At 44.4% G+C, this 25,735-nt stretch overlaps 1 long non-coding RNA gene across 6 annotated transcripts in view; it reads right to left on the minus strand.

The window, feature by feature from the left end:
• Nucleotides 1-6,456: 6,456 nt before the first annotated feature.
• LOC135282141 (uncharacterized) overlaps nucleotides 6,457-25,735 on the minus strand; it is a 29,825-nt gene continuing 10,546 nt past the window's right edge. For 3 of the 6 annotated variants that reach the window (XR_010348450.1, XR_010348451.1, XR_010348452.1), the window contains 2 exons: nucleotides 15,867-15,949; nucleotides 6,457-9,754 (listed from right to left, as the gene is read on the minus strand). This is a non-coding gene — a long non-coding RNA (uncharacterized LOC135282141). Of the gene's footprint in view, nucleotides 9,755-15,866; nucleotides 15,950-21,304; nucleotides 21,430-24,418; nucleotides 24,452-25,735 lie in introns of those variants that run through there. The other 3 variants (XR_010348453.1, XR_010348454.1, XR_010348456.1) reach the window with 3 other exon arrangements.

The following is a 25,735-nucleotide window of genomic DNA, read 5'->3' on the forward strand; positions in this document are numbered from 1 at the left end:
CTACCTAATCAGACAGAGAAATCTTCCTGCAGGAGCAGTGCACCTCACCTGAGGAGCATGACAATTATTTTATGCTTATGTGTAAAATATTCCAAGATTTGGAACCTACTCATACTCATCTGCTGGCAGGACACCAAGGAGAGAGGAGAGGCTGCTCCTTTAGCCTGGGGGTTCCACAAGTTACAAATTCCAGGCTACAAATGACAAGGGATTGTCATCCAGGTGAACAGGATTGCAAGGATTTATCATAGGCCAGCAAAGGAGGAGGTTTTCTCTCATTATCTTGCCCAAGCCTTGCTCCAACTCCAGATCAAAGCAGCTCTCTCAAGGTATCTCAGAGCACACAGAGACTTTCACAGGGATGGAGTCCTCACCATTCTCAGTATGGTCCCAAGTAGTGGAAATTTGTAAATCTGTTTATTGCTGAAAATGAGTATGATTTCAAAGGGCTAGAGAGGGCTCAAGTTATGTAAGAAAATAGAAGGAAAAAAAATGCAGCCCCTTCTCTTTCCAAAGTCTCTTGGCAGACTAGACCATGCTTTGGAGTGCAGAACTGGTCTCAGAAATTATGTCCTGCCCAGTGCTGCTGTCACTGGTGTCACTGCAGACCCTTCAGTAGTTCCTGTGTGACCCAGGACAGGGCACAATCAACGTGGCCATCTGTCCTGAAGAGCTTAACTTCAAATCTTCTTGTGCTAAAGGAGGAGTTCATCTGAAATCAACTGAATTTATTTGTTCTTCCCCTTCCTTTGAAAGGTTAATAACGTTTTTATTTCCTCAGCCTTAATTTTGAGAATATTTCCACTGTGTGTTGTTGCAGGACAAGTGTAGTGTTGCAAAGCAAACACCACTGTGCCAAATCCCAGAGAGATGAGCCTGGTGCTGGGCAGGGGACGTGCTGCCTCTGGGACCCACAAGCTCCAGGCAGGTTCTGGTCTTGGAGTGGGAAAGCCCCCACATTTGGATCCACTGAACACTTTTTGCAGCCCTAATGGCTGCAAAGGCAATAAATACCAAAAATAATCAGCAGCACAAGGCAAGCAAGAAAAGTAAGAAAAGCGTGGAATTTTGTTATCTTCATGAAAGGAGATGGGTGAACATAATCAAATTATTGATGGGGAGAGATCAGAGAGTGACCATCCTTTTTAATCATCACAGCATCAGCCTTACCAACCTCAGGAGCCTGCTGGTGTCCTGGGAAAATGAGACTTGCAGGATTTACTGTGCTGCCCCCCAAAGCCACCCAGGAGCAGCCCCAGGTCCCCGTCCCTCCTGCCCGGCGTGTGCTGATGTGTGTTTGATGTCTGTGTGATGCTCCCACGCTGGGCTCCCCAGCCCTGCTGGGAACTGTGGCAACAAATGACAGAATCCTTAAATACAGCCAAGCTGTGGCCAGTGTTTATTTATTTTTATTATGTAAACAAGCCATCGCTTTGGGTTATTACAGTTTAGCTTGAAAGGCATTTGATCATTTAAAATGACTTGCTGTTATAAAATCTTTTTGTTAAAGAAAAACCTTGTTAAAATACTAAGTAATTGACAGTGCTTTTTGTTATCCTGCTTATAAAATACAAATCATAGGGCAATAAATATTATTCATTTAGAGCTGATGCAAACCAAATGTTTTCTTCCTTAAAATACCCATAAAAGTGAAGTTTTATCTTCCATCTGGCAATGCCTCTTATGCCAAAATGTTCTGAGTGGAATTGCATTAATAAGAAGACATCAAGAGAAATATGTTACTTGTATCCTTTAATATGCCTTTGTAAACTGAGATACACATTGGCCTTCTATCAATAAGCATCTCTACCTGTGGGGTTTGAGAAGGATTAATAGAGAAGAACCATTATAGGATGAAAGGACAGAGCATGCTGGGAGAAAAATGAAAATCAAACATCCACCAGTGCATACACTTCCTTCCAGGATAATATTTAGATTTTATTTTATTTTCTTAATTTAAATATATATATATATATATAAATAAAACATTTAAGCTGGTTTTAGATAGCACACATCTGTACTGCAATAAGGCCATTTTCAAAAGTACAGCTCTCAGTGGGATATTTATTTAATTCATATTGGTTTTGGACCTCAGCCTATAATGAGAAAAGATATGGGCACATGCTAGAGACGGTGGCTGCAACTGGGACTTTTTTGAACATTAAAGTAGAAAAAGCCTTTGCATGTGGGAAGGGTTTAGTGAAAATTCAATAACTTTTGCTTCAGACACTGTGCTTCAGAGCACTACCAAAGACAAGAGAGAACTGATGCAGGCACTGAATTCATGACCAAGCTGCCTGGAAAATGCCAATTGGATCTGGCAGCATTCCCCAGCCTTTCTCTCTTTGGACACTTTTCACCTTTCTGCTAAAATTTGATTTTGAAACCGATTTCCAGTCCCCCTGCATTGGTCACATCTGAGCTGTGCAGGGATGTCTCTCAGTGGGGGTGTCTGACCTCACACGTCCCTTTCTGTGTTGGTCCAAGAGGTGTTTAAGGTGCTGCCTTCCCAAACTGGGTTAGAACTGCTCCTACAGCCACTGGTGCTCCTGCCACGCTGCCTCAAAGGGCAACCACAGCACCACAGCTTGCCCATTGCACCAGCACTGGTGGTTTTCATCAGATTCAGCAGTTTTGAGAGAGTTTTCTCACAGGGGAGAGGGCAGAAGGCTTTCCCCAGGAGGCTGGAGTTTGTCAGGGTCTCTGGGCAATCTGTGGGGCAGCTGAGAGTTGCTCTGTCAGTCCTGCTGCTGCACAAACCAGAACTAGACATGAAGCAGGGAAATGTTCCTCATCCAGACACTGTGCATCATTTCCTTGCTGCTCTATTGTGAATCTTACCCATTTTTCTGCACCTTAGGGCCCAATTCAATGACTAAAATTGATTTTTGGTACTTCAGTGGCCATGTGTGGGAACCAGACGTATTATTTTTTTATTGAATACAACCCTTAGAGCACTGGCTCACAAGCTCTCTTCAGTACACTATAATAAAGTAATACCAACATTTCCCAGCTCTTCATAACTTCATTACTCTGAGTCTCTTTGGGACACTTTCATCTCCTACCCAGACTCTTTCATGGATGGTGGGTTTTTCCTTGGATTCTGAGAGCTCTCCCTTTTCCCTCTGTGTGTGCCTGTGTGTGAGAGCTAACACACGTGTGCACACATGCTCAGCATTATCTGCCAGATTCTGCCAAGAAAACACATCCATGTGCCACCCAGAAAAATGCACTTGACTTTCGAGGAATTGTTTTCATTAAAGCAGGACCAGGACCTGCCTGCAGACCCAGAAGTGTGAATGGAAACAATTTCCCCACGCAGGAATCTCAGCTGACGTGCAGCTGCCAAGCTCTGTGCTCCCTTCAGTTCTGTTTTCCCTGAAACCATAAATAGTCCCTAAAGTCAACACACCGCTCCCAAGTTTATGTTGACATAACATAAGAGTTGCACAGAGGTAACATCCCATTGAGAGCACCGGCTGAGGGGGCCACCAGCACCTGCTGTGCTTTACCTGTGAGGTGTCTCCTGCCTCCCTGGCTGACTTTGCACATCTCCCTCACCTGGCACGGGGGGTTTCCCTTCTCCATGTGTGCAATCCCAGGCAGGACTGTGCTTGGAGCTCTCCTAACTCCAGGTGTGCAGTCACAATGAACCTGTCACTCTTGTGATATCCTTAATTGTACTTTCCTCTCCTTCCTGCTGCATCTTCAAGGACCACTGGGATGAACACCCAGACAGGCTGCTGTAAATTCCAGCCTAAAATGAAAGAGCTGAGAAAGCTGTAAAGTTATAGCTGGAAATATGTTAGAATTATTCAGGGCTTGATTATCCAGCCTGTTCAGCCCTTTGCCTCCCTCCCCAGCACTATGGAAATCAATGGGTATTTTCTGAAAATCAAATCTGGCTTAACTACAAAAGGTTTTTAAAGATGGAGCAGTGGAAGCAGCAATCACTGGGGCAGGAGGAAATCTCCTGCAGGTATTAGTCTTACAGGACGGAGTGCCAAAGGTTACTGTGGCGCCCCTGAAGTGGAACAATGATGAAATACTATGGGAAAAGCCAGTCCCCAGCTCCAGTGTGTGCATTTGGTGGTCATGGCTATGCACCACTTGTGATCAATGGGTGTAAAGTCAGGGTCAGGGCTGCAGCAGCCGGAGATGCTGGTGCTCTGCTATCTAGCCAGGCCTCAACCAAGGGGCTGAGTTTCCACAATTCATTTATCATAAACCAGCAATTTGCAAATGTTAGCACTTTTCCCACACATCATGAGCCCTGATGGACTTTAATAAAGGGGTAAGCTAGCGAGAGAGAGAAGAAGAGGGAGGGGGAAGAGAGAGAGAGAAGAAAACCTACATAATTAACTAAAGTTCTTAGAATGGCTTTAATTGTGAAATGTTACCTTTTTGGAAGTAATTGCTGTACAGGTTTTCATTTGTTTTCTAGTTTCTGGTTTTTTACACTGGTTTCACTTCAGTTAATTAGCCAGTTGTCTCCGTTCGTGGGGTTTTGCACCTCTCTCTTTTACCCTTATGGTTGTACAGGAAAGATTTTCCAGTTTGTTTGACTCAGGTGATCATTAAAATTTGATTACCTGCATTAATTTGGTTCCTGCACTGCTTTTAAGTGAAAGGCCTCTAAAGGGAAGGGATAACAAAGAAAAATAAATTGTAAACAAAGCTTGAAAATACATGAGAGTGAGAATCTGCAGAGCTGTGCAGATTCTGAGAGAGATGCTCATCAGAGTCACTGGCAGGTATCAGCAGCCAGGTTCAACACCTCTGAGCTCTGAGGAAGTTCTGCTCTGGGTCTGGCCTGTCTCCAGCCTATAAATGAGTAATGTGGCTGAAAGAATGAAACCTGTAGATAGAAGAAGGAACAAGAGTTGACACTTTTCACTAATATCAATGATAGCATCACTTTAACATGATTTTCCAGGCGTCTTTTTCCCCAGGCTCGTATTCCTCTTCCCAGAGTGAACAATAACAGAGATTTCAGTGACAGGGATAAAACATTCAGAGCTGTGATTATCAGTTTTACTCCTGCTCTTTCAGGAAGAAGTTGTTCCTCTCATTGAGGGAAAACATCACAGCTCTTCTGCCTGTAGATGAAGTAATAGAACAGAACTAGATAATGCACGTTTACTTGAATGTTTTAGGTAGAGCTGATCCTGCTTTGGACAGAAGCATCTCATCCATCAAATGTACCAGTGTCTGCTCTGAGTCACCCTCTGAAGGGCTCTGGGCAGTAGGTGGTGGCACTCAGGGAGCACTGATGGCTGGGTTAGGCCAGCAGCCCCATGGAATGACACTGCCTTGCTGCAGCCATCACTGTTAGGTGAAGAAAGGGGCTGCTCTTGTTGGCCTTGGGCTCTTTGGTGGCCTGGCTGAGCAGGGCTTGCACATCTGATGTGGGCTTGCACATCTCACAACCCCAGCAAAAAGGTGAAACCTGACCAATTTGTCACCTTTTTCATCTGCAATTCAATCCTAGTATCATAAATCTCTGAAAATGTCTCATCAGGGTCCTTCTGCAGTGTGCTTAAACATTCTTCCCCCAAAAAAATACAGTTACAGGGTTATTTTTTCCCCTGATTTCCAAGCCTGCAACAGCCTTCATCCCAGCCAGGCTCTGCAGCACGAAGGGCTCAGAGCAAACCCACCTTACAAAAAACACAATCCCTGTGGTGTTGCTCAATTCCAATATCACCATCAGAAAACATCCCAAACCACAGGGACAGCAGATGAAACCTCAAAAACTGACAAACTCTGGAATTAACGGGAGCCCAGAGAGATGTGGCTGTACTGGGAAGAATCAGCACAGCTTCTCCAGGGAAATCACATCCCATAAATCCATGACAATTCCTTGAAGGTGGCAACACTGGTCCAGGCAAGAATTTGCCATAGTTAAACTGAATTTTCCAAAAATTACATTAATTTCCATAAAGCAGGACTGATGCTTCCTTGGAAATCCTTGGAGCTGCAAGTTTCTCCCATCCAAAGCCTGTTCCCAGTGCTGCCCACGTGGTGCCATTAGCAGTGGGCTGAAGCCTCTTCCCCACCTCATTCCAGCTCAGGCAATGGCCCGAGGTGGTGCTGGATGTGAAATGAACTCACAGAGTAGCTGAGCACTGCATATCTCTCAGTGCATCTTCCCTTTAACACATCTCGTTTTTTTCTTCCTTTTCATGACCTGCTGCCAAAATCTCTCTGCTAATGTTTCTGCCACCATCGATGCCATGCAAGAAAAGTGTCTTTGTTAACACATTTAGGGCCTGCTTTTAATTTCTACAGTATTCCCTTTAATAACAACGTCTAATTAAAACATCTGTTAAAAAGTCTGTAACATTAACTTTACAGGGAGAATTTAATAGAATTATATTTGAATTGCAGCCATTTAACGGGTTTCCTAATTAGGCTGTAGAGTTTTTATTTTTTTCAACAAAAACATTACACAAATTAAAATCAGGCCCAGTTTTTTATTATTATTATTACAACACAGAGTGTGGTCAAAGAAAGGCAGGCAGTATGTGATGGTGTGTGAAGGGTGAAAAAACTCAATGCAGGAGCCAGCGACTGAAACACTAAAATATATAAAATGAAAGAAATAAGACGCAATGTTTGAAAGGGGGAGGGGACTAAGAGACAAGCAGGGAAAAATTCTCTGGCCTTTAATTTGCACTTTTTTTTTGGCCTTTATTTTCAAAAGGATCCCTGTGAGTACCTCAGCATTTATCTGTCCCCATTCCCTTTCTATTTTTCCCAGATTTCACTTGTTTGGATCTTGTCTCTATCTGGGGGAAAAGAGGGAAGAAGTTCTGAAAAAAAATTATTTATGCCAGGTTTGTGTTTGTCTGCATTTCAGAAGCTTGGATAGGTTTGTTACTAGGCAGAGGTTTTCTGCAGTTCATTTAGTAAAGTAAAAAGCTGAGCTTTTTCTGTAAAACTTTGCACCCACTGACTGATTGACTGGCACCACTTACAGAAGTATGGAACCTCCAGCACTTCCAGGAAAAGCTGTGTTCTGGGCTTTTAAAGGCAGGATTTGACAAATATTTTTTAAACATGTGAACTCATGGATGGAAATTTTAGTTGGGGGGAAAACAGATCTTCCCATTCACATGAAAACTTCATTATTAAACTGTTCTAAACCAAAATGAAAACTAGCAAGAAAAAAAGTCAGATCTATTGCACGAAGACATACTGCTTTTAACTCCTTTTAAAATCACACATTGCAACCCTCAGTTGGACCACACCAGGATAAGGCATCTCACAACTGAAATTGTATGATTTTCATAAAAGAGTGGTGATTTTCCAGTGAGACGGGGTCATTTTTGTGTCCAGAATGAGATGCAAGAAAACAATACAGTTTCACTCTTCAACATAAATATTTCATGTGGCTCTCAACAAGATGCTAAAGTTAGTGCCTGTACAAACATCTTGGGTGAAATCCTGGCCTCTGAGTTGTCAGTGATAAAACTCTTACTGACTTCAGAAAGGCCAAGACTTCATCTTTTGTCTTTAAATTGAACTTACAGTTGTAGTGAGCACTGGCAAGGGAAAACCCACTTCAAAGGAAGGCTCTGACAGTTGGACACTTATCTCCCACTGATCTAAACTATCAAAATCTCTTTTTGTTTCCCAAGCGAGCCTGGAAATCCCATTGAGAGCAAGTTCATCAAAATAGTTCTTTTGTTCTTCTAATTTACAGCAAATCCAACGAAGAACACAACTTCCCTCAAGGAATTTTCAGTACAGCACAGGCCAACCTCAGACAGAAAGGGCAGGTTTAGTAGGAAAAAAATAACAACAAAATGTTCACAACAAAGAATAAGAAATGCATTAGCATTCTTCTGAGACCCAGGACACTGGTGAGGCCTTTGATCTCCTCTGCTCTGCCATACTGCATTGCTTTTGTGGCTTTTGGGCTTGTAACATAAGTCAAAGTCTGTTTGGGTCTTGTGGAAACCATCTGGACTCTTCTAGCCCAAATATCTATTCTTTAGTGGCTGTGAGGGGCCTCTCCTTGTAACCAAATTATCTGTTTCAGGACTATATTTCTTCAGCCCACCATTCTGCACATTCTTTTCAAGGGAAGAAGCTGAACCCAACTCAAATGTAAATACCAGACCAGTGTCCAGGGGATGGATTCCATTCCCTGCACTCACACGAAGAAGCCACCCAGCTCTTTCAATATCTTACAAAGTTCCTCGGAGCACGTACTCCAAAAATGTCTTTCTTCACAAAGAGGGGACTTTGTACAGTGACTTGTAGGGTGCTACCCACAAACATTTATGGTCATCAGCCCTCTGCAAATGCCTGTCCAAGAATGAGCTCCAGGGAGCTTTGCAGGACAAAGTTGCACACAGGAATTATCACAGGACTGTGGTCAGTGTGTTTTCTGTGTACTTGGAGCCTCAGGGAATAAAGTTGTTTTGGAACAAATCCTCCAATCTGCTTGGGTGTTGGTGGGGAGAGGACATTTTGGTAGTTTCAAATGGCATTACACATTTGTGGAGTGGAAATTACAGTTCAGTATGTGGGCATACTTGATTGGACAATCTTTCAGTTGATGGCTTCTTCTGTTCAATTACTATTAAAATTCATCAAATGGAACAGAGTGGTTTTAATGCCCGTAATTGTTGTACAAAATGCTCTGTAATTGGTCTTACAAATGAAGCTGAAGAGCAAGATCAAACTCCATTGAAAATGAATCTGTCTTTCCACTGAAGAGTTCAAGAGTCACTTCGAAAATCCATTTCACGGGGAAGTGTTTAGCCAATTCCAATTCTGGTTCGTTTTGTGTGGCAGTTTTTATTTGCTTATTTTGGCCTCTCATATGCAAATGAATCTGCCAACTCTTGAACTTGGTTCCACGTGCTCCCGTCACTTGTTAATCCAGTGCTGCAGTCAGGCAGCAGCAGGCAAACTTCAAACCTTTTCAGGTGCATTTTTGGGTGAAATGGGAAGTCTGGCACTTGGGCAATGTGAGGTGAGGAGCTGGCAGGTCTGGGCTGTGCTGCCTCTGGTAGAGGAGCCAGTTGCAGCAAGCCTTGCCAACCTGTGCCTGGTTTTTTGGGGAATGGGTAGGAGTGGTTTTACCCCTGACAGAAGAAAGGAGAGGCAATCTGAGACATGTGAATCAACAGAGAGTCAGGATTTCTTACACCATTTTTGCTACCAAAAAAAGCAGCATAACCTGGAACTGCAATGTGGGAAAGCAAGGAGGACATTTGGGACATTGGTTTTATTTGGTGCTCCACAAACAATTCATTTGCTCAGAGATAATCCTAAATTTTCACCTGGAACAAGATGACCTGTAAGGTGCCTCCCAGCCCAAACCAAACCAAACCAAACCAAACCATTTTATGATGCATGATTCCATGATGGAAGATGATGGATTTAACCACTGGACACAGCATCCCTCAAGCTGATCTTCAATTCTGTCTTCCACCTCCTAAAGACTCCAGACAAAACCCTCTTCAAAACCTCCTCCTTCTCTTCCTTCTTCTTCTTCTTCTTCTTCTTCTTCTTCTTCTTCTTCTTCTTCTTCTTCTTCTTCTTCTTCAGCCAAAAATTTCCTGGTTTTCACTATCGATTCTGGAAAACACAGCTTATTGTTCATGCTGCTTCTGTCAGTTCTTTTCTGTTTTGTCTATTCCCAAAGAATTAAAAAGAAGGCTCAGAGGGGATCACTCCTCTCTGTAGAGTGAGTAGAGAGCATTCTGTGGCACCTCTCCATGGAATGAAGTGATGGCTGTGGAAGAAGAGCAAATCAGAACTGAAACTGGGCGGGGGGGGAAGAAAAAAAGATAGAAAAGTACATGCTGCTGTCCCAAATCCACTTAAAAGACACAAATCCCTCTCCATGCTCCTGACTTGTTACCAGGGCATGTTATTCACACTCACTCACAGTGACTCTGTCATTATTAATCTGCTGAGGGTGTGTGTGACAGGAGTTCAGCCCAGCAGCTCCTGGGGATAGCAGAGGAGCTGTGCAGGAGCACTGTGAGTGTGTAAGCTCCCCTACGTGCCTCTGAGCAGGTAGCTGGGGTAAAACAACCAGCCCTAATTAAACTGCAAGTGTAAATAAATAGAGCAGAATTTCACATTCATCCAACAAAATTAAGAAAAGGTCATGGACAAGGCTTTATTTTTTAAAACCTACCAGCTCTGTTTATTAAATGTGATTGCCTCGTACACACTCAGCACTAATTGGATTGCAGGCTATTTTGTATTTAGTGGGGGTGGGTGAGAGAATAGAATAGGGAAGAGTGGAACACACTTCTAATGGCATCAGTTATGTCCTAAAATAGTCTGTTAGTCAGCATCCTGACCTTTTCTTTTCCCAACCCAAGCCCTGAACAAAACACCTTGATTTTTTTTTGTCTGGATTTTTGTTGCCCATAAGCAATTCCACTGTGGTCTCAACCTCTGGAGCTGTTTCTGGGATGTGTTTGTGTGTGTACATGTGCATGCACAGCCAGGAAGCTGCAGGAAAGGCCCCAATTGCAATTAAATCACACACCTTCCTCCACAGCTATCCTTGCCTGTGTAGGCTGAGCTGTTCAGGTGTGTGTTTTAAGTCACCTGATGAAACCAGAGTGAAACAAAGAAGTTGCACTGTCAAGAACAAACAAATTCAAAAATGTCTATAATAGAAAAGGCACAGCAGAGATTTCTCTTTAAGGGGCACTCTGGGGAGGCTGGAAAGGTTTGGGTGGAGGAACCAGAGCCGATGCCAAGTGGTATCTGAGACCCCTCCTCACATACAGAAGGAGAAAATAGGAGCAGAAATCTGAGAAGCCATGGGAGAAGCTATTCCTGCCTGTGCCTCACCTGCCTTTAACTCATCCAACAGGGCTCAGGGCAGCAAGCAGAGCCCTGAGGGCCATGGCTGCTTTTATCCCTGCCGACCTCGGGGATTTTGTGCAGCTCAGCACTGGGTGTCAGCGGGTTTGATGAGAGACACCCACACACCCCCATTGTCCAACATCCAAAGTGCCCTTTCATCCCCCTGCCCAGGATGGACATCCCTGGGGGGGCCACTTTTTCTTTGACAGGGTTTCCTTGTCCCCGCCTTCCTCTCCCTTAGCTTCCCCAAGCTGGAAAAGACAAAAACAACCCCAAAGCCTTGAAGCTGAGGGTGGGTGTAGGACAGGGCTGGCAGGAAAAATCAGAGTTGATCGTTCATGGGGTTGCCAGTGCTTGGAGTGTGATATCCCCCAGTTCTCACTGGCTGGGTGACACCAAAATTCTTCTCATCAGCACAACTCTGAGCTGAGCTGGGCTGGCTGCTCAGGGAGCTGCTGGAGAATCTGGGATGGGGTGAGGCCCTACATGATCCTGCCCTGCTGCTGTGGGGTGGGGGCTCCTCATCCCGCTCCATGTAAAACCCTGCACAGATCCCAGTCTCATTCCAGAGACGATTTTATTTAAATTGTACAACCGAATGATAAGTGAATTGACAGCCAGAGTTGGGAACTAGGACTTACAGAAAGACCTGGAAAATGTTGAGTTTTCAGCTTAACATACTGAACATTTTTTCTCCTGAAAACCGAAATATTTCATTTCATTTCAGCCAGAAGCATTGCGTATTTTGGTGAGGAAAACCATGCATCTGTGGCAAGGGAGCCTTGTCATGAAAGGCATAACCTAACTAAATTCCAATTTTCTGTTGAAACAATCATTTTGATTGCAATTTTTGGGTTGCATTAGCCATTTCTCCTAGTCCATTTAATCATGTGTCACTTTGTAGTCACAAATAGTTCAAAATCATATTGTTTAATTAATTAAAATTATTCCTGGTTTTCTTCAGCAATTATTTGTTGCTAAGAAGAATCTGAATATTTCTAGTCATATCCCTGAATCAGCACTCAGAGAGCTGTTTTGGTCAGGCAGCATCACTTATTTTCTGTTCCTTGTGTAACTAAACAGCAAGCTGAGAATTGCTTTAGCTGGCACCCGAAAGGATATTGCAGTTTACCGTATGCAGACTCATAAGTGAATTGCTGGTAACACAAGTGAGGAGATGAATTGTTTTCCTTGGATCAAAATGTGCCTTCAAAGTAAAAACAAAAACTACGGACTGATTTGAGCCTATTTTAATGACAATAACAACAAAAGGAGGCAGATTAAGGTCTTTAGCAGGGAGTTTGGGGGAAAACTGGGATTGCTAGAAATAGTTTCTAAGATCGATTGACTTGAATAATACTCTGGGACACAGAGAAGAGAGAGAGGCAATGCCTGAAGAGAATAAATCAAATATCTTACAGCATTTTAAGCATTCTTTCCTTTCCTAGACACTGCTTTTAGTTTCCAGAAATATGAACAATTCCAGGCAAGCAGAGAATAGCCTGTTCATTTCCCCCCATGATGAATAGTTGCACGTTAGCCTGCTCATTTAATGACAGCTATATATAGTGTGTATAATAAATCAGAGCCCAGCATACAAATGCCTTCTGTTTACCTTTGAAATACTCTTTTTTTTTTTCCCTGAGAATTGTGATTGTTGCAGGAGTCTGATGAATCCACCTACAAGTACAGGGATCTGAACAACAAATTACCAGAAACTTTTGGTTCAGTGAAATCTCCCATCCCCTCAGGACTGCCTGATGTCCCAAGACCCCTGGGCCTCACAGGACCAAAGTCTTCACAGCTCTGGAAAATTAACTCAGCTCAGAGTGAATCTCAGTCTGAGCTTTGCATGAAAAGTCTCATTTTAATCAGGGAACTCAGTCAATTAGTCTGATTATTGCATTATAAACACTTGTCAACTTTTATAATATGTGCTTTTGAAATACGATGCCTGAACTCATCAGCCCTGAAATAGCCTATTTTTAACCTGAAGTGCATTGTGACTTCCCTGTACCAGTATTCTATCAGTTAGAGTTTAAATATACATATATTGTCATAGATATGTGTGCGTGTGTGTGCTGCTATTTGTTGGATGACAATATCTGATGTTTAGAAAGTATCTGCGATATCTCACTTCTAAGAAAAAACAGAGATTCCTTTTCCATATAAATATCACCAATTTTATCTGGGCTGGAAGATACACATTTCAAGGAATTCTCTCCTATCCTGAGCCACTTCCCAGCTAGCTGGCACAGCACTAATAAAATGATCTGATATTCCCACTTCCAAGATGAGAAATTCACAGATAGGATTCCCACTCTGGTTCCACCCCCAAAGTATTGTTCTCCAGGGAAGAGAAGGAGCAATTTCTATGTTTTCCTCTATTCTGGGAAAACTTTTCATGCAAAGAAATGTAGTAAAAAGTATTGAGAATTGCTGAAAGACATACAGATTATGTATGTTTTTATAGCCGTGAAGTCACTCAAATGGCTCTGTCTCCATTTCCCTGTTTGGCATAGATCACTTATTGTGCATATGTTTTCAGATGGAAATGCTGAATTAGACTATGGTGAAATGGATAATGCAGCCCTAATGCTGGCATGAGCTAATAAGAAAACAGCAATGAATCCACTGCTGCAGATTGAAGTACATGCATTTCATATTATTACTCAAGGCTTGTCTCTCCGATTAGATGATTGCATAACCTTAATATTATAAATCTTGCATGATGTGAATTGTTCAGCTGTAACCATAATCAGTTTTTACTAAGGTGGCATTTCTGTCATCTTGTTAAACACAAACATTATATATGCTCTAGTCATAATTCTGTAACAGTTGCTTTTAGTGGGTGACGGCTTTGTCAGTCAGGAGATGCTGTTTAGCTCAGACACTCAGTGCAAGTGCTTAAGACACTCATAATGGCAATATTTGCTTCAGAAAACATCGCTCTGTAGATCCTTTAATTTTCTGAGTGTAAATTTCTCTTCAGAAGAAATGCAAAATCTTGCAAGCTCTCGTAGACAGAAACCTCCAACAGCCGCTTTTCAGATCTTCCAAGAACTGAGTTTGTTTAATCAAGTGAAAATGGCTGTGGACTCACAGGAATCATGGCATGCTCTTGGCAGTCAAGTTCCACTGAGCTCCCACTTGTTTCAGTCCCATTTTCCACATGTCCCAGCTCCCCATGTGTAAATAAATTCCCCAAGGCCCAGCTTTATGGGGACCGTGCTGCCGCAAGTGTTTAAGGGTTTAAAACCCACCATATAAACCTCAGTGAGATTCCCTTCTCCCATCCATGCACCGGGGATTTACACAAAAAGCTCACAACTCGGTGATAAATTTCAAGGCATATCATGGAAAGAAGGGGACACAGTCAGTGTGGCTGTGCTGCAGCACCATCCTTCATGCAGAACCTGGGGATTATTTAGTCCAATTTACCTCCTCAACAAATTTACTGGCTTAGTCAGATGCTCTGTAGGGGAAAAAAAAAAGCTAAATCCCTGCCTTCTCCAGATAATGGACACTTTCCTATTTTTTCACTGTGGATCTTGTGTTGAAATAGTCTTTTACAGAGAGGAACACTTTGAAGAGATAAAGGCAACACAAGCACTTCCACATTTCTTCAGGTTTAGAAAACCTTGAGGCTGCATAATCAGGGATTCAGGAGCATAAAACAAGAACTATCTCACCTCTCTAGCTCTACAATAAATCTAATCATCCTTGTTGGTTTTAATAGCAAAAAAAATTGGCCCTACACTCCATAATTTTATACTCAAAATTACACCTTAATTTTTATGCAAAAACCAAGTTCAAATAGCTTTTATCAGGCAGCCTGTGGATGTGATTTTCTGGTAGAATATACAAAATTATCAGTTGCAGTGGTCTTTTCATTGGAGAATAAGAGTCTTTTCTGTTTTCTAGTATGTTCAGCATCCCTGCAACAGAACCTGGCACATTTGTTATCGTGGAAAGCACAAGGGACAAAGACAGTAGATTTAGATTATATATAAGGGATAAATTCTTCCCCATGAGGGTGGTTCAGGCTTCCCAGGGAAGATGTGGCTGCCCCAACCCTGGGAATGCTCAAGGCTGGGAAGGACTTGGACCAGCTGAGTCTGGTGGAAGGTGTCCCTGCCCAGGGCAGGGCGTGGAACTGGCTGAGCTTTAAGGTCCTTCCCAACCAAACCATTCTGTGTTTCTGTTATGAGAATGTTTTTAGAGGTGAGCATTGTTGGTGAGAGGTAAAGGCAAGTGGGCAATACCAGAAGATTTTCCTGCTCCACACACCTGGGGACCAGAGCAGAGATGGGAAGAAGCCAGCCCAGCACTCCCTGAGCAATTTCAGCCTGAAAAGCACAAGGCAGTGGCAATGAAATCTCACACACAGCCAGTCCTCCCAAGCAGCTCCCAAACCACCTGTGGGACTCAGTCTGGCAGCAGCTGCCGGTTCTCTGCCTGCATCTTGTGCCGTGGGAGGGCTTGCAGAGCCTTGTGAGAGTTATTAGGAATGGGTTTATTTTATGGCCCAGAAAGGGAGCTGCAAAAGCCTTGTGTTCCTAAACTCTCTGAAGCACAGGGCTAGCCCAGCCCCAGAGCTTGAGGTCCACACCCAGGTGTTCACGGGGTCTTATTGTACATGACTCCATAAAAGCAAGAGGGGGATGGCTTGGGTGGCACCTCGTGCTGCAGGAAACCCCATCCAGTGATTATCCTCAGTGCTCTGCCAGCTGCTTTACTATGCTGAAACTCTGACACCAGAGAGGCTTTCTCACATGGTTGGGAGGGAAAAAATAGTTTTTAATATCAGATTTTTAAAAAAAGAATGTATGGCCCCTATAAACTGTTAAACTTCACTTTATTGATCATAAATCTGTGTTTTGCTCAATGCAAAAGTTTTTCATCTTGCACAGAAAAATGCTGAAACAGCTACAAATGTCAAAAACACAAAGTTTTCTCTCCTGGACAATTTATATGGAAGTTATTGGATTTTTTTTGTTTAAAAGCACTCTTACCACACTGCGCTCGCCCACTGGGTTAGGAGAAATTGCCTTTCATTGCCAGGCTTTGTTCCTGCCCTTCACTGATGGGAAGAGACCTGAAAAATAAAGCAAGGGTGCTAGCCTCTCCTAGATGCCACTAGGGATAGAAGGGCTGAATTGGATAAGAAACCCGAGTGGGAATAAGACCTCAATAACAGCAGAGAAGGAGATATTCCCTGGCAAAGCCACTGCTAAAGTAGGGCACAGCCAGTGAAAGTGCAGAGCAGAGAGACACCTCACACTGAGATTTATCCCGAGGTCCACACCCCAAAACAAGGGCTGCTGTCAGAGCAGGATGGGCAGGCCAGGCCTCAGGGTGACATTTCTGGAATTAATGTGGCCCTGGGGTGCATCCCCTGCTCTGTGCCCAAGGACATGGTCCCACCAGTGTCCCAGCCTCTCTCTCTGCCAGTGGGTCGATGCACCTTGGGACCAAGAGATTAACAGCCCTGTCTTGGTATTAATGACCTGCAAAAGCTGTGAAGGTGCAGAGCGGGGCCAAGAAATCTTGATTTATTAATGGCAAAGGAGAAAACTGGAAAGAAAAAGTGGAAGAAGAAATTCCAGCCCAGCCAAGGGTGGTATCGAGACAGATTTACCCTGTTGTATCATGCATTTAAAATGGGTCATTTCAGCTAAGGCAGCTGTGTGTTAGCACATTGAATATATTTGGTATCCTATATTTTTTTAAATAATACATCCCATTCAGGAAGATGAAAAATAGGAAAAAGGATTCTTTTTTTCTTTGTATCCAACTGTCCAAATTAAACAAAAAAATGTGCTTTTCCCTCATAAGCTGGAAGCCTTCTTTTTCTGCTTGTTCTCCATCACGTGGTAGAAGAGGTCTCTGCTCCACTACAGTGGTCAGCATCTCCCCAGAGATAATGGACTGGATCATCACCTGGATGCAATTCTTCCCCTTGGTCATAAATCATGATGGGAATACAGTAACCAAAAGCCATGAAATATGAAACCACATAAATAAAGGAAGGAAAGGACTGTGAATTGTCTGGGGAAATCTGTGCAAAGAAAGGGAGGAGGAGAGACTTGCACTGTTGGAGGAGCCACAACAAATATACATCCTGATTTTAAAGTCAAACTGTTGCTATAATTATTTAAGATTGGTCTTCTCCTGTGTCTCACAGGATGAGGCTTTGTTCTCCTTTCCACTAATTTCATGTGCTTTCTGTTCCTCTTGGGCTTTGCTTTTATTTCTGTGCTTTTCCCACTTCTAGTAGTTCTGTCTACAAATACCCCTGTTATTTCATCACCCCTCCCAGTCCCCAGCTTTTGGACTGTTTCTTCTTCCTTTGCCTCTGCTCTGTTAAAATCACATGATTTTTGTTACCAACCTGAGAACTCCAAACCTGAGCTCCTACAGGGAAAACACTGGTCAGCCAAGTCAATAACTTTAACTCTCATCCACATTCAAAAGGTGGGGTCCAAGCACATGGAAATGTTTAATTAAATCACAAATGTTAAATCTTCCTTCACAACTGCCCAGCCCAAATATGATCAACTCTACAGTTTTGGAAACATGATGGATAAAATTTGGCATATTGTCCTATTAGGAAGAAAAGAAAAAGAAACTGAAAACAAAATATTGAAAAGTTTAAAAAAGGAGTCCTGAAATCTTACCTGGGACTAATAATAATAATAATAATAATAATAATAATAATAATAATAATTCCTTAATTAAAATTTGCTTAATCTTGAAGGCAGAATTTCACCCTTTAGATTTATTGAAATTGAGGCAAAGAATCTGTCACTGCTTTGTTCTGCACCAATAGCTGGAGTAAACCTGCATGTCTGTTCCACTGTGGAAAGAGCTCTGTTTTCCTCTGAATCATTGCAGACATACTATGAAGTCTAAAATACCCTGGGATTTATAATTTGAGCACGGTTATTTTATATATGTCAAAACCAGTGGCTGATCCTGCTGTCCTGAGGCTACTTCCATGTACTACAGCACTAAACACTTTTTTTCCAAACTGCTGGCTGCCACCACAGGTTCCCTTGTCCCTGGGAAACTTGATGTTTCACAGAGCTGAAGGACCCTAATTGAAAAAATATTAGTCCTATTGAAACATGCATGATACAATTTTTTTAACATATTTTATTTGCACTGGATTTTAGCTTCTCCTTATGGACACAGTTATATGTTCACATAGATACTAATATTTAACACTTGACAAACCACTTTTAGTGGTTGGTTGTTATGTTCCATTCTGGTTCCTCCTAATGAATTAAGACATCAAACACTTTTACCACTGGTGTAATTTTATTTTCTATAATGACACCCATCCATCTGTTTGGTGATGGGTGCATATTAGAAGACAGGATAAAGCAGACAGAACATGGAGCTTTGGCTTAAGCCACGTTTAAGTGGTACAGGTAGAATTGTGTTTCTTTTGGATCAGCTGCTTTTCTTCAGCTCTGCAGTGCAGTTAATAAACACTGCACACTGCTCTTTCAGAGCTTATAAACTTAGCAGAAATAAAAGGAACTGAGGGGTCTGACAACTGAGTGAAGCTTATAAATGTCACTGAAAGCCTTTGGGGCCCCAGCTCCTGGGGAATATATCAGAGCCCCTGCAGGGTCTATAAATTCTGCCTATTTACAGGCAGGTTTCTCTCCTGACCATAAAAAACACAGGTCAGAAAGCACTGCTAGATGGGAACACAAAGCCTAGATTTCAGTCAACTCCAGCTTCCTCTTCCACAAGCCTGTGCAGCTCATCAGCAAAGCTGTGGTGCCTGTGCTGGGTGTCACACTGAGCCCAGCACGGGGAGAGCATCTGCAGCTCCTGGCTCGATGTAGGGCTGATCCCCTGCAGATGTGAGCTCCTGGCTCCTGCTCAGGCTCTGTTGCAAAGCTCTTCATGATTTACAGCCTGGAGGACCTCGCTGGGTAGCTCAGGTGGGAGTGTTTTGGTTTAGAAGCACTCTAAGTTGGCTGAGCTGCTCCTCAGCAGAGGCCAAGCAGGACCTCAGGGCTGTGTCACTGCTCACCTCGTGTCACACCACCTGGGAGCCTGTCTGAACAGGCTCCCAGGGCATAAACCAAAACTGCTGTTGGCACCCCCTCTACAAACCCACCTACCCAGCTTTAAGGACACTCATGAATAGACAAATTTTTTGTAGGAACCCAAAAAGCCTTACACCAATTGCATGCTCCTGAGTGCTGTAAGCAGTCATCCACCTAGCAGGAGGAGGAAGCACCATGAGCACATCAGGTTTCCTCTCAGCATCCTGATCCCAGCTCCACTCTACCCCACGCACTGTCTGACAAGCTGCTTTAATGGATGGGCACTGGCCTTCCGTGGAGGGGCTAAATGTAAAACTTCCCTATGCTTCTCTTGTCAAAGTTAAAAGCTTTTCATGTCTGTGTTAATGTTTCTTTTTTTTTTTTTTTCCCTCCTGTCTGCTGGCACCAATGACAAATACTACATCTTGCATTGAGTAACAGTATATTGAATGGCTGGCAGAGGCAGAATAAGGCACCTGTGATTTATCTCCGGGAGTTTGGGCTGGATGACACTGCTGGGAACAGAGGGGGGCTCTGAGCTGTCACCTGATTACTAATTCTAGGATTTCTCCTCCGAGAGTGAGAAGGAGTGAGCTAGAATGAAGGGTACAAAAAGCAAATCAATAAACAGGTTAGTGTTTGCATCATTATTAACACTCGGGCTGTCAACACACCCATTGAAACTATCGCTCAGGGCAGCTCCAGATTTAATGGTCAGTGTAACAGATTTACTGTAAATGTTAGCTGAGGCACGAGGGAGGGGGGATCTCACTGACAAATAATGGAGATTTCAGTGGGATGCATGGAACCCTTTATGTGTGTGCATAAATAACGCCGGGATTGCCAGGCAGAGGCAGGGGCTCTCTGCAGTGTTTCTTCTGGCAGGGCTGTGGTGTGTCCCCGTGCTCCCCTTCCCTCCCCAGAGCCCCTGCCTCCCTCCACTCACAGCTGCACAAATTAAATCACCAAGGGAGCTTTGATCTTGGGAGCCCCTCACACACCCCTTAATAGCCTGGAGAAGGGAGGGGAAGGGAAGGGTGGTGCTGCCATCTTCACACTAAATTAGCCTGAAATGAGAAAAAGCTTCACACGAAGTTGGGTTTATTGGTTTTACTTGGCTGATGGGCTCCTGCCATTTTCCCCTCTCACAGTCACCTTTACAGAGGTTTCTTAGGAGCACCCCTGGCATTTCCCCTTCCCTGTTGATCTGTCCTCACACTTTCCACAAGTAACACACAACCAAGCTGCTCTGAGCTGTATAAATGAATGCACAATCAAGTGTCCCTGCTTAAATTACTGATGAAATGATAAATCTGCTGCAGAGTAAATTGGCTGAAGACAAATCTTTCCAAGCCCTGTCGGTGCTGCCACTTTTTCAAATGAAAGCCCTCATAAAGAAATTAAACTGGTTAAAATGAAAAAGTATCTAAATTCAAGTACTTTTTCAGGGGAGGGTTTCCCAGATTGCACTGTCATGTCACGTAGATCCTTCTCCAGGAACACTCTGCTGCTTTCCTTGCTTGTTTTAAATGGTTCCCACATACACATCCATAATAGTCCATCAATCTCCAGGTAACTGCTTCTGCTCAGTGCTGCTGCCAGGAGAAGGAGGGACCCAGAGGCTGAAACCTCAGGGTGTCAGATGTACCAGTCACACATAGCTCTCCCTGCCTCAGGGGCTGCTCACTGTCCTGCAGGTTTGGGCCTAATGGCAAAATAAAATATTCTGGAGCTGCACTGCTTTGATATTCCCAAGTGACACCTTCATCTCCTGCCCTCCAGGCAGACACCTCAGGAAGTGTGGGTTTGTACAACGAGATAAATCCCCTGTGTTCCAGGCTTAAGGAATTCTTGCTGAGAATGCCCACCCCAGTGGAACTCTGCCCTCAGAGCAGGGGCTCAGGACACGATGAAAAATGCTTGAAAGCTCCCAGCCATGTCCCAGCTAGTGCAAAAGCCTCTCACAGGCAACTTCCACCCAGAACATCTAGAAGCACAGCAGAGCCCCAGGCAGAGTCTGAGACCATTTGAGAGTCCCATCTCTGCAGGGCAGGGATCAGTCCCAGAGCCCAGGGAGGGTGGGAGATTGGGCACCCAGGAGGCATCTCAGGAGCAGGGGCAGCACAACTCCCTCTGCCCCTCACTCCAGACTGTCCCAGCCCTCACCTTCCCTGGGCATGGTGTCTCAAGGTGCTTTTTATGCTTTTCTGCCCCAGTGATGGTAAGCTCTGTCATTAGTGCAGAACTTTGAACACACAACGTGGTTCTCTCAGCCCTTAATTTCATTAGAAACAAGCCCAAGATGAAACCCATGGAGCTCAAAGATTCCAGAATGCCCTTTTCTGCCAGGACAAGCCTACAACAGTGGCAGAGGATTTATTTACCTGATAGAACTGGCACCTCTGGGACAGCACCTCCTGGGAATGTCTTCCACACTCCGTGACTTGCATTACTTGCCAGGACCTCAAGCTCTTCTGAGACCCAATAGGAATGTGCAGGAATCAGAGGTCTGGTGGAACATGAGGGGATGCAGGCAAGGCTCTCTGAGGTTACAGCTTGTCAGTGCCAGTATTGAAACCCTCCAGTATCTGACTCAGGCCCAGCAGTGTGGATCTCCTCACGCCACTTGATTTTGTGCTATGTTGGGGTTCAACCCCAGGTTGCCAAAGCAGGTCGGGTAAGTGCTCAGTGCATGGGGGCACCTCAGATGGACACCCCCAAAGTGCTTCTGGGATAACCTGAGACTGTCACCCACTCACACTCCACTGTCAGTGCTGAGCTCCTCTCCAAAGGGCACATCTGCTTTGCGCCACAGCAGTGTCAGCTCAGACTTCCAGGGACTTGCAACATTAGAAAATCAAACCCAAATGCAGCAGCTGCAAAATCAGCATTAACACATTTCAGTTTGATTTTGATTTCTAAAGGGCTGGTGGCAAAGAAAAGCTCTGGAGGCTCTCTGTGGAGCTGAGCTCTAATTCCTGCAGAAGAGAGCAGCCCCGTGAGTTCAGAGCGCTGCTTGCTCCCTTTAATCCCTGCACTATTGACTGGAGGAAGAACAAACCTCCTTGGAAGCCTTAATTGGAGCGAGTGGCGTCTGACGAGTTTTGTTTAAACTGTAAAAGAAGACTCCTCCCTGGTGGGAGATGTTCAGCAATCAGAATGAGGAGGAAAAAAACAGACCCTTGCTGCACACAGCCTGGCTGTGCAGTGGATAACCCAGCAGAGAGCAGCCCTGGGAGCTGCTGGAATATTTGGACAAGGTGACCCCGCACCGAGCACATTAGCTGCATTATCAGCCTGTAAACTGTCTCACTGCTTTACATATCTGTATGGCCCACATATTGAAGGGGAAGATTAGCTTGATTATCAATGGGGGAATGAGCCAAACAATTACTTTCATTATTGAATATCCAATTAATTATTCAGGAGGCAAATCAATTATTCATATCTCATTTAAACTGGGTCGGGGGAGAAGCGTTGCCACTTGACAGAGCTGTTCACAGCCTCTCTGGGTGCAGCAACAATTCTGCTGCAACAGGGAGGAATTGTATTGGGAGCAAAAGCCGTGCCCAAAATTATATTCCCCAGACTATATGGATATCCATCCATACACGTTTGGTGTCCAAGGCCAATTCCAGAGAACTGTGAGAGTTTGGAACTCCCTGCAGGGCCTCCTCAGCCATGATTATTGCTGCCTTTTAATTGTTATACAAAACATCCTCCAGGCCAGCACCAACAGGAGTTCAGAAGCTCATGGGAGTCAAGAATGTGCTGTAGGAGGGAAGGAGGGAGGGAAGGAGGGAGGGAAGGAAGGAGGGAAGGAGGGAAGGAAGGAAGGAAGGAAGGAAGGAAGGAAGGAAGGAAGGAAGGAAGGAAGGAAGGAAGGAAGGAAGGAAGGAAGGAAGGAAGGAAGGAAGGAAGGAAGGAAGGAAGGAAGGAAGGAAGGAAGGAAGGAAGGAAGGAAGGAAGGAAGGAAGGAAGGAAGGAAGGAAGGAAGGAAGGAAGGAAGGAAGGAAGGAAGGAAGGAAGGAAGGAAGGAAGGAAGGAAGGAAGGAAGGAAGGAAGGAAGGAAGGAAGGAAGGAAGGAAGGAAGGAAGGAAGGAAGGAAGGAAGGAAGGAAGGAAGGCTCTTCAGCATTTTTCAAAACCTGATATCATCATAGAGATATTTTACCAGCAAAATATCTGTATCTTGCTCCCCCTGAAATAATGAAAATCATAATTTAAAAAATCAATTGCCCACTCTCTAATCATATTTGCCTTCTTTGGAGGCAGGCATGGGAGCACCACACAGATTATGGTCTGAATCCAGAGAGCAACACCCCAGTGCTGCAGTGCCTGGTGCATCCACCCACTCTTTGCCATGACCACACATTTTTCTTCCATCCAAAGCATCAACAACTTACTGCAGGTACCAGAGCACCCACGGCACTGCAGAGCAGAGGGTAAGACAGAGAGCAAGAGGAGACTGAGACAAGGCAAGGAAAGAAACACAGCCTGGACAGAGCCAATCCAGGAATATAACCAGGGTGAAAATTGTATGGAAAGGCCAAGGCCTGAAAACTCTGCTTTTCTGTAAAACTACCCACACAGGCAGTGACAGCTGGCTGCAAGTGTTTGAAAAGCAGGGAAACAGAAGGAATCATAACCCTCTGTGTATGTGTGTGTGTGTGTTTCCAAGACAAATGGGTCCCTGGGACATTCAGTGTCTGGGAACACTCCTTTCCTCCATGCTCTCTCACACAGTCACTTGTCCTCACTGTGGCCAAGCCCCAGCCCTGCAGCAATCTCAATTTTGTGTCTTTTTCCATCTTTGCACAAGCAGAAGTGAGTGATACCATATTGGAAACAAATTGTCAATTACTGAACAATCAAGCCCTCCATTTGTTTGTTAGATTGACTCTCAAATAGCCCGATTAATTATAACAGCACTAATTATTAAGATACACTGGTAGTCATCTCCTATTCCAGAGAGAAGAAGAAAGTCTTTGCTTCTGCTTTTGCTGTCACAGTAGCAGCCTTACCCAATAGGGCGATTTATCTCTGTCAAGCCACTAAAATGATAATGCCAATTAAATCACACAAGTAATTGCTGTTGGGGTCCCCATGGATTTCTCCCAGAAGAGTCAGGTGGAATATGAATGCAGGCTGTCCAGAGAGGCCTGGATCCTGCTCAGAGACAGCTCCATCCACACTAGTCCCTGTCCTGCTCTGATCCCTGTTGTGGGGACCACAGGCAAAGCTCCCCAGCTTGTGCTCTCAGGGTCCCCAGCAGCCCCAGCTGAGCATTTCTGCAGCCAGGAGTGGGGGAAGTCACAGAGCCTCACACAGAGATGCCACTGAGCATTTCAGGGCATGAAGAGGCACAGGGCTGCCTCTTTTGTCCTCTGCAGATTCAGCTGCTTTGCAGCTTCTCATGGCTTTGAGATCCTCCAGCACCTCCTGCTCCTGCCCGGACTGGCTGTGTTCCCCATCCCCTCAGAGCAGAAATGCAGCTGGATCTGGTGTTACAGGCCTTCCTGGGCACTCACCCTGTAAAACAAAGATGCATGTACAACACAAACATGCAGTGTGGTCCAGAGAGGGCTGAAGGATGACAGAAACACGTAACAGTGGCTGTGACTGATACAGCTGCTGCAAAAAGGGAGGTGTGCCCCCATCCCCTGTCCTGTGCTTTCTGCTTATTGTAATGGATCGATGTCTCTGTGGCTGGGCAGACCCCACCTAAAAAGAACAGTGTGATCTAACCCAATCTCGCTTCTCATTCGATTAAACCCCGTGAAAGCAGGCATGTAACCTTGTTAATATCACGTTTATTAGAGGGAAGGGGGACAGAAAATTAAGATATACTTCATGTTGTTGCTAATTAGAAAAATTGAGACTTTGCATCTGTGCAAGGCAGAGCAACATGTGGCATTAACAGATGTGAACTCATTACACAGCTGCATCAGAGGAAATTGTGCCACCACAGCAACAAAAATCTCAAAATCAGATTTCCCCCTGTGCCTCAGCTTCCCATTGCCTTCTCCTTCCTTCCTCTAACAAAAGTTTGCTCTGGGGTTACTAGGGGTTTTTTTAACTGTTTTTCTTGGGGAGCAGAGAGGAAGGGAGGCTTTTCTTTTTGCAAATACACACTTGAACCCCCGGAGAAGCTCAGAGCAGAAACAAGCCTGGCTGCAGCACAACAGCACAGCCTCTGGCTCCTGCTAAAGCACAGGGTGCTCTGCAGCTGGAATAAAATCTATCCTGCCTTTCCCTGGCTAGAGGAACCACAGGGAACCAAGCAGGGAAGTTGCAGGCAGCCTCTTCCCAAGGGCTTTCCAGACATGACTTCCCTGCAAGGTGGAGGGAAGTGGGAGTAACACCTTAAATGAGGTGTCACCAATAACGTGCTTCAAATTCCGCCTTTCATCCCCCTGGGAGTCATCTAAGAGCACCAGACCACTTGTCATCTACGGTAAAGAACAGGCAAACAGCATGAAAATAGGTCACTTTTTTATCTTTTCCTCTGTATGTTCTGCTTAACTTTTTGTCTCAGATAGCAGAAGCCAATCCCAGAGAAAAATCAGAGGTCAGATTTGGGATTCCTCCCTTGCAATGCTCCCAGGAGCTGACTTGCTCCCTGGCACAGCAGAGAGCAGCCCAGCAAAGCAGCTGTGTAAAAATGCACCAACTTTGCTGATGCTTGTTTCATTTGTGCCTCATTCAGCTCTGGAGAGGCTCAGCTGTATTTCTGGGCAGTCAAAAACATCATGGTGTTATCAAGAGGCATCACTCTAGCAGGCTAACGTTTGGGGATGCACACACAGGGTATTG

This window comes from Passer domesticus, chromosome 16, assembly GCF_036417665.1.
Source record: "Passer domesticus isolate bPasDom1 chromosome 16, bPasDom1.hap1, whole genome shotgun sequence".
In the NCBI taxonomy this organism is placed as follows: Eukaryota; Metazoa; Chordata; class Aves; order Passeriformes; family Passeridae; genus Passer; species Passer domesticus.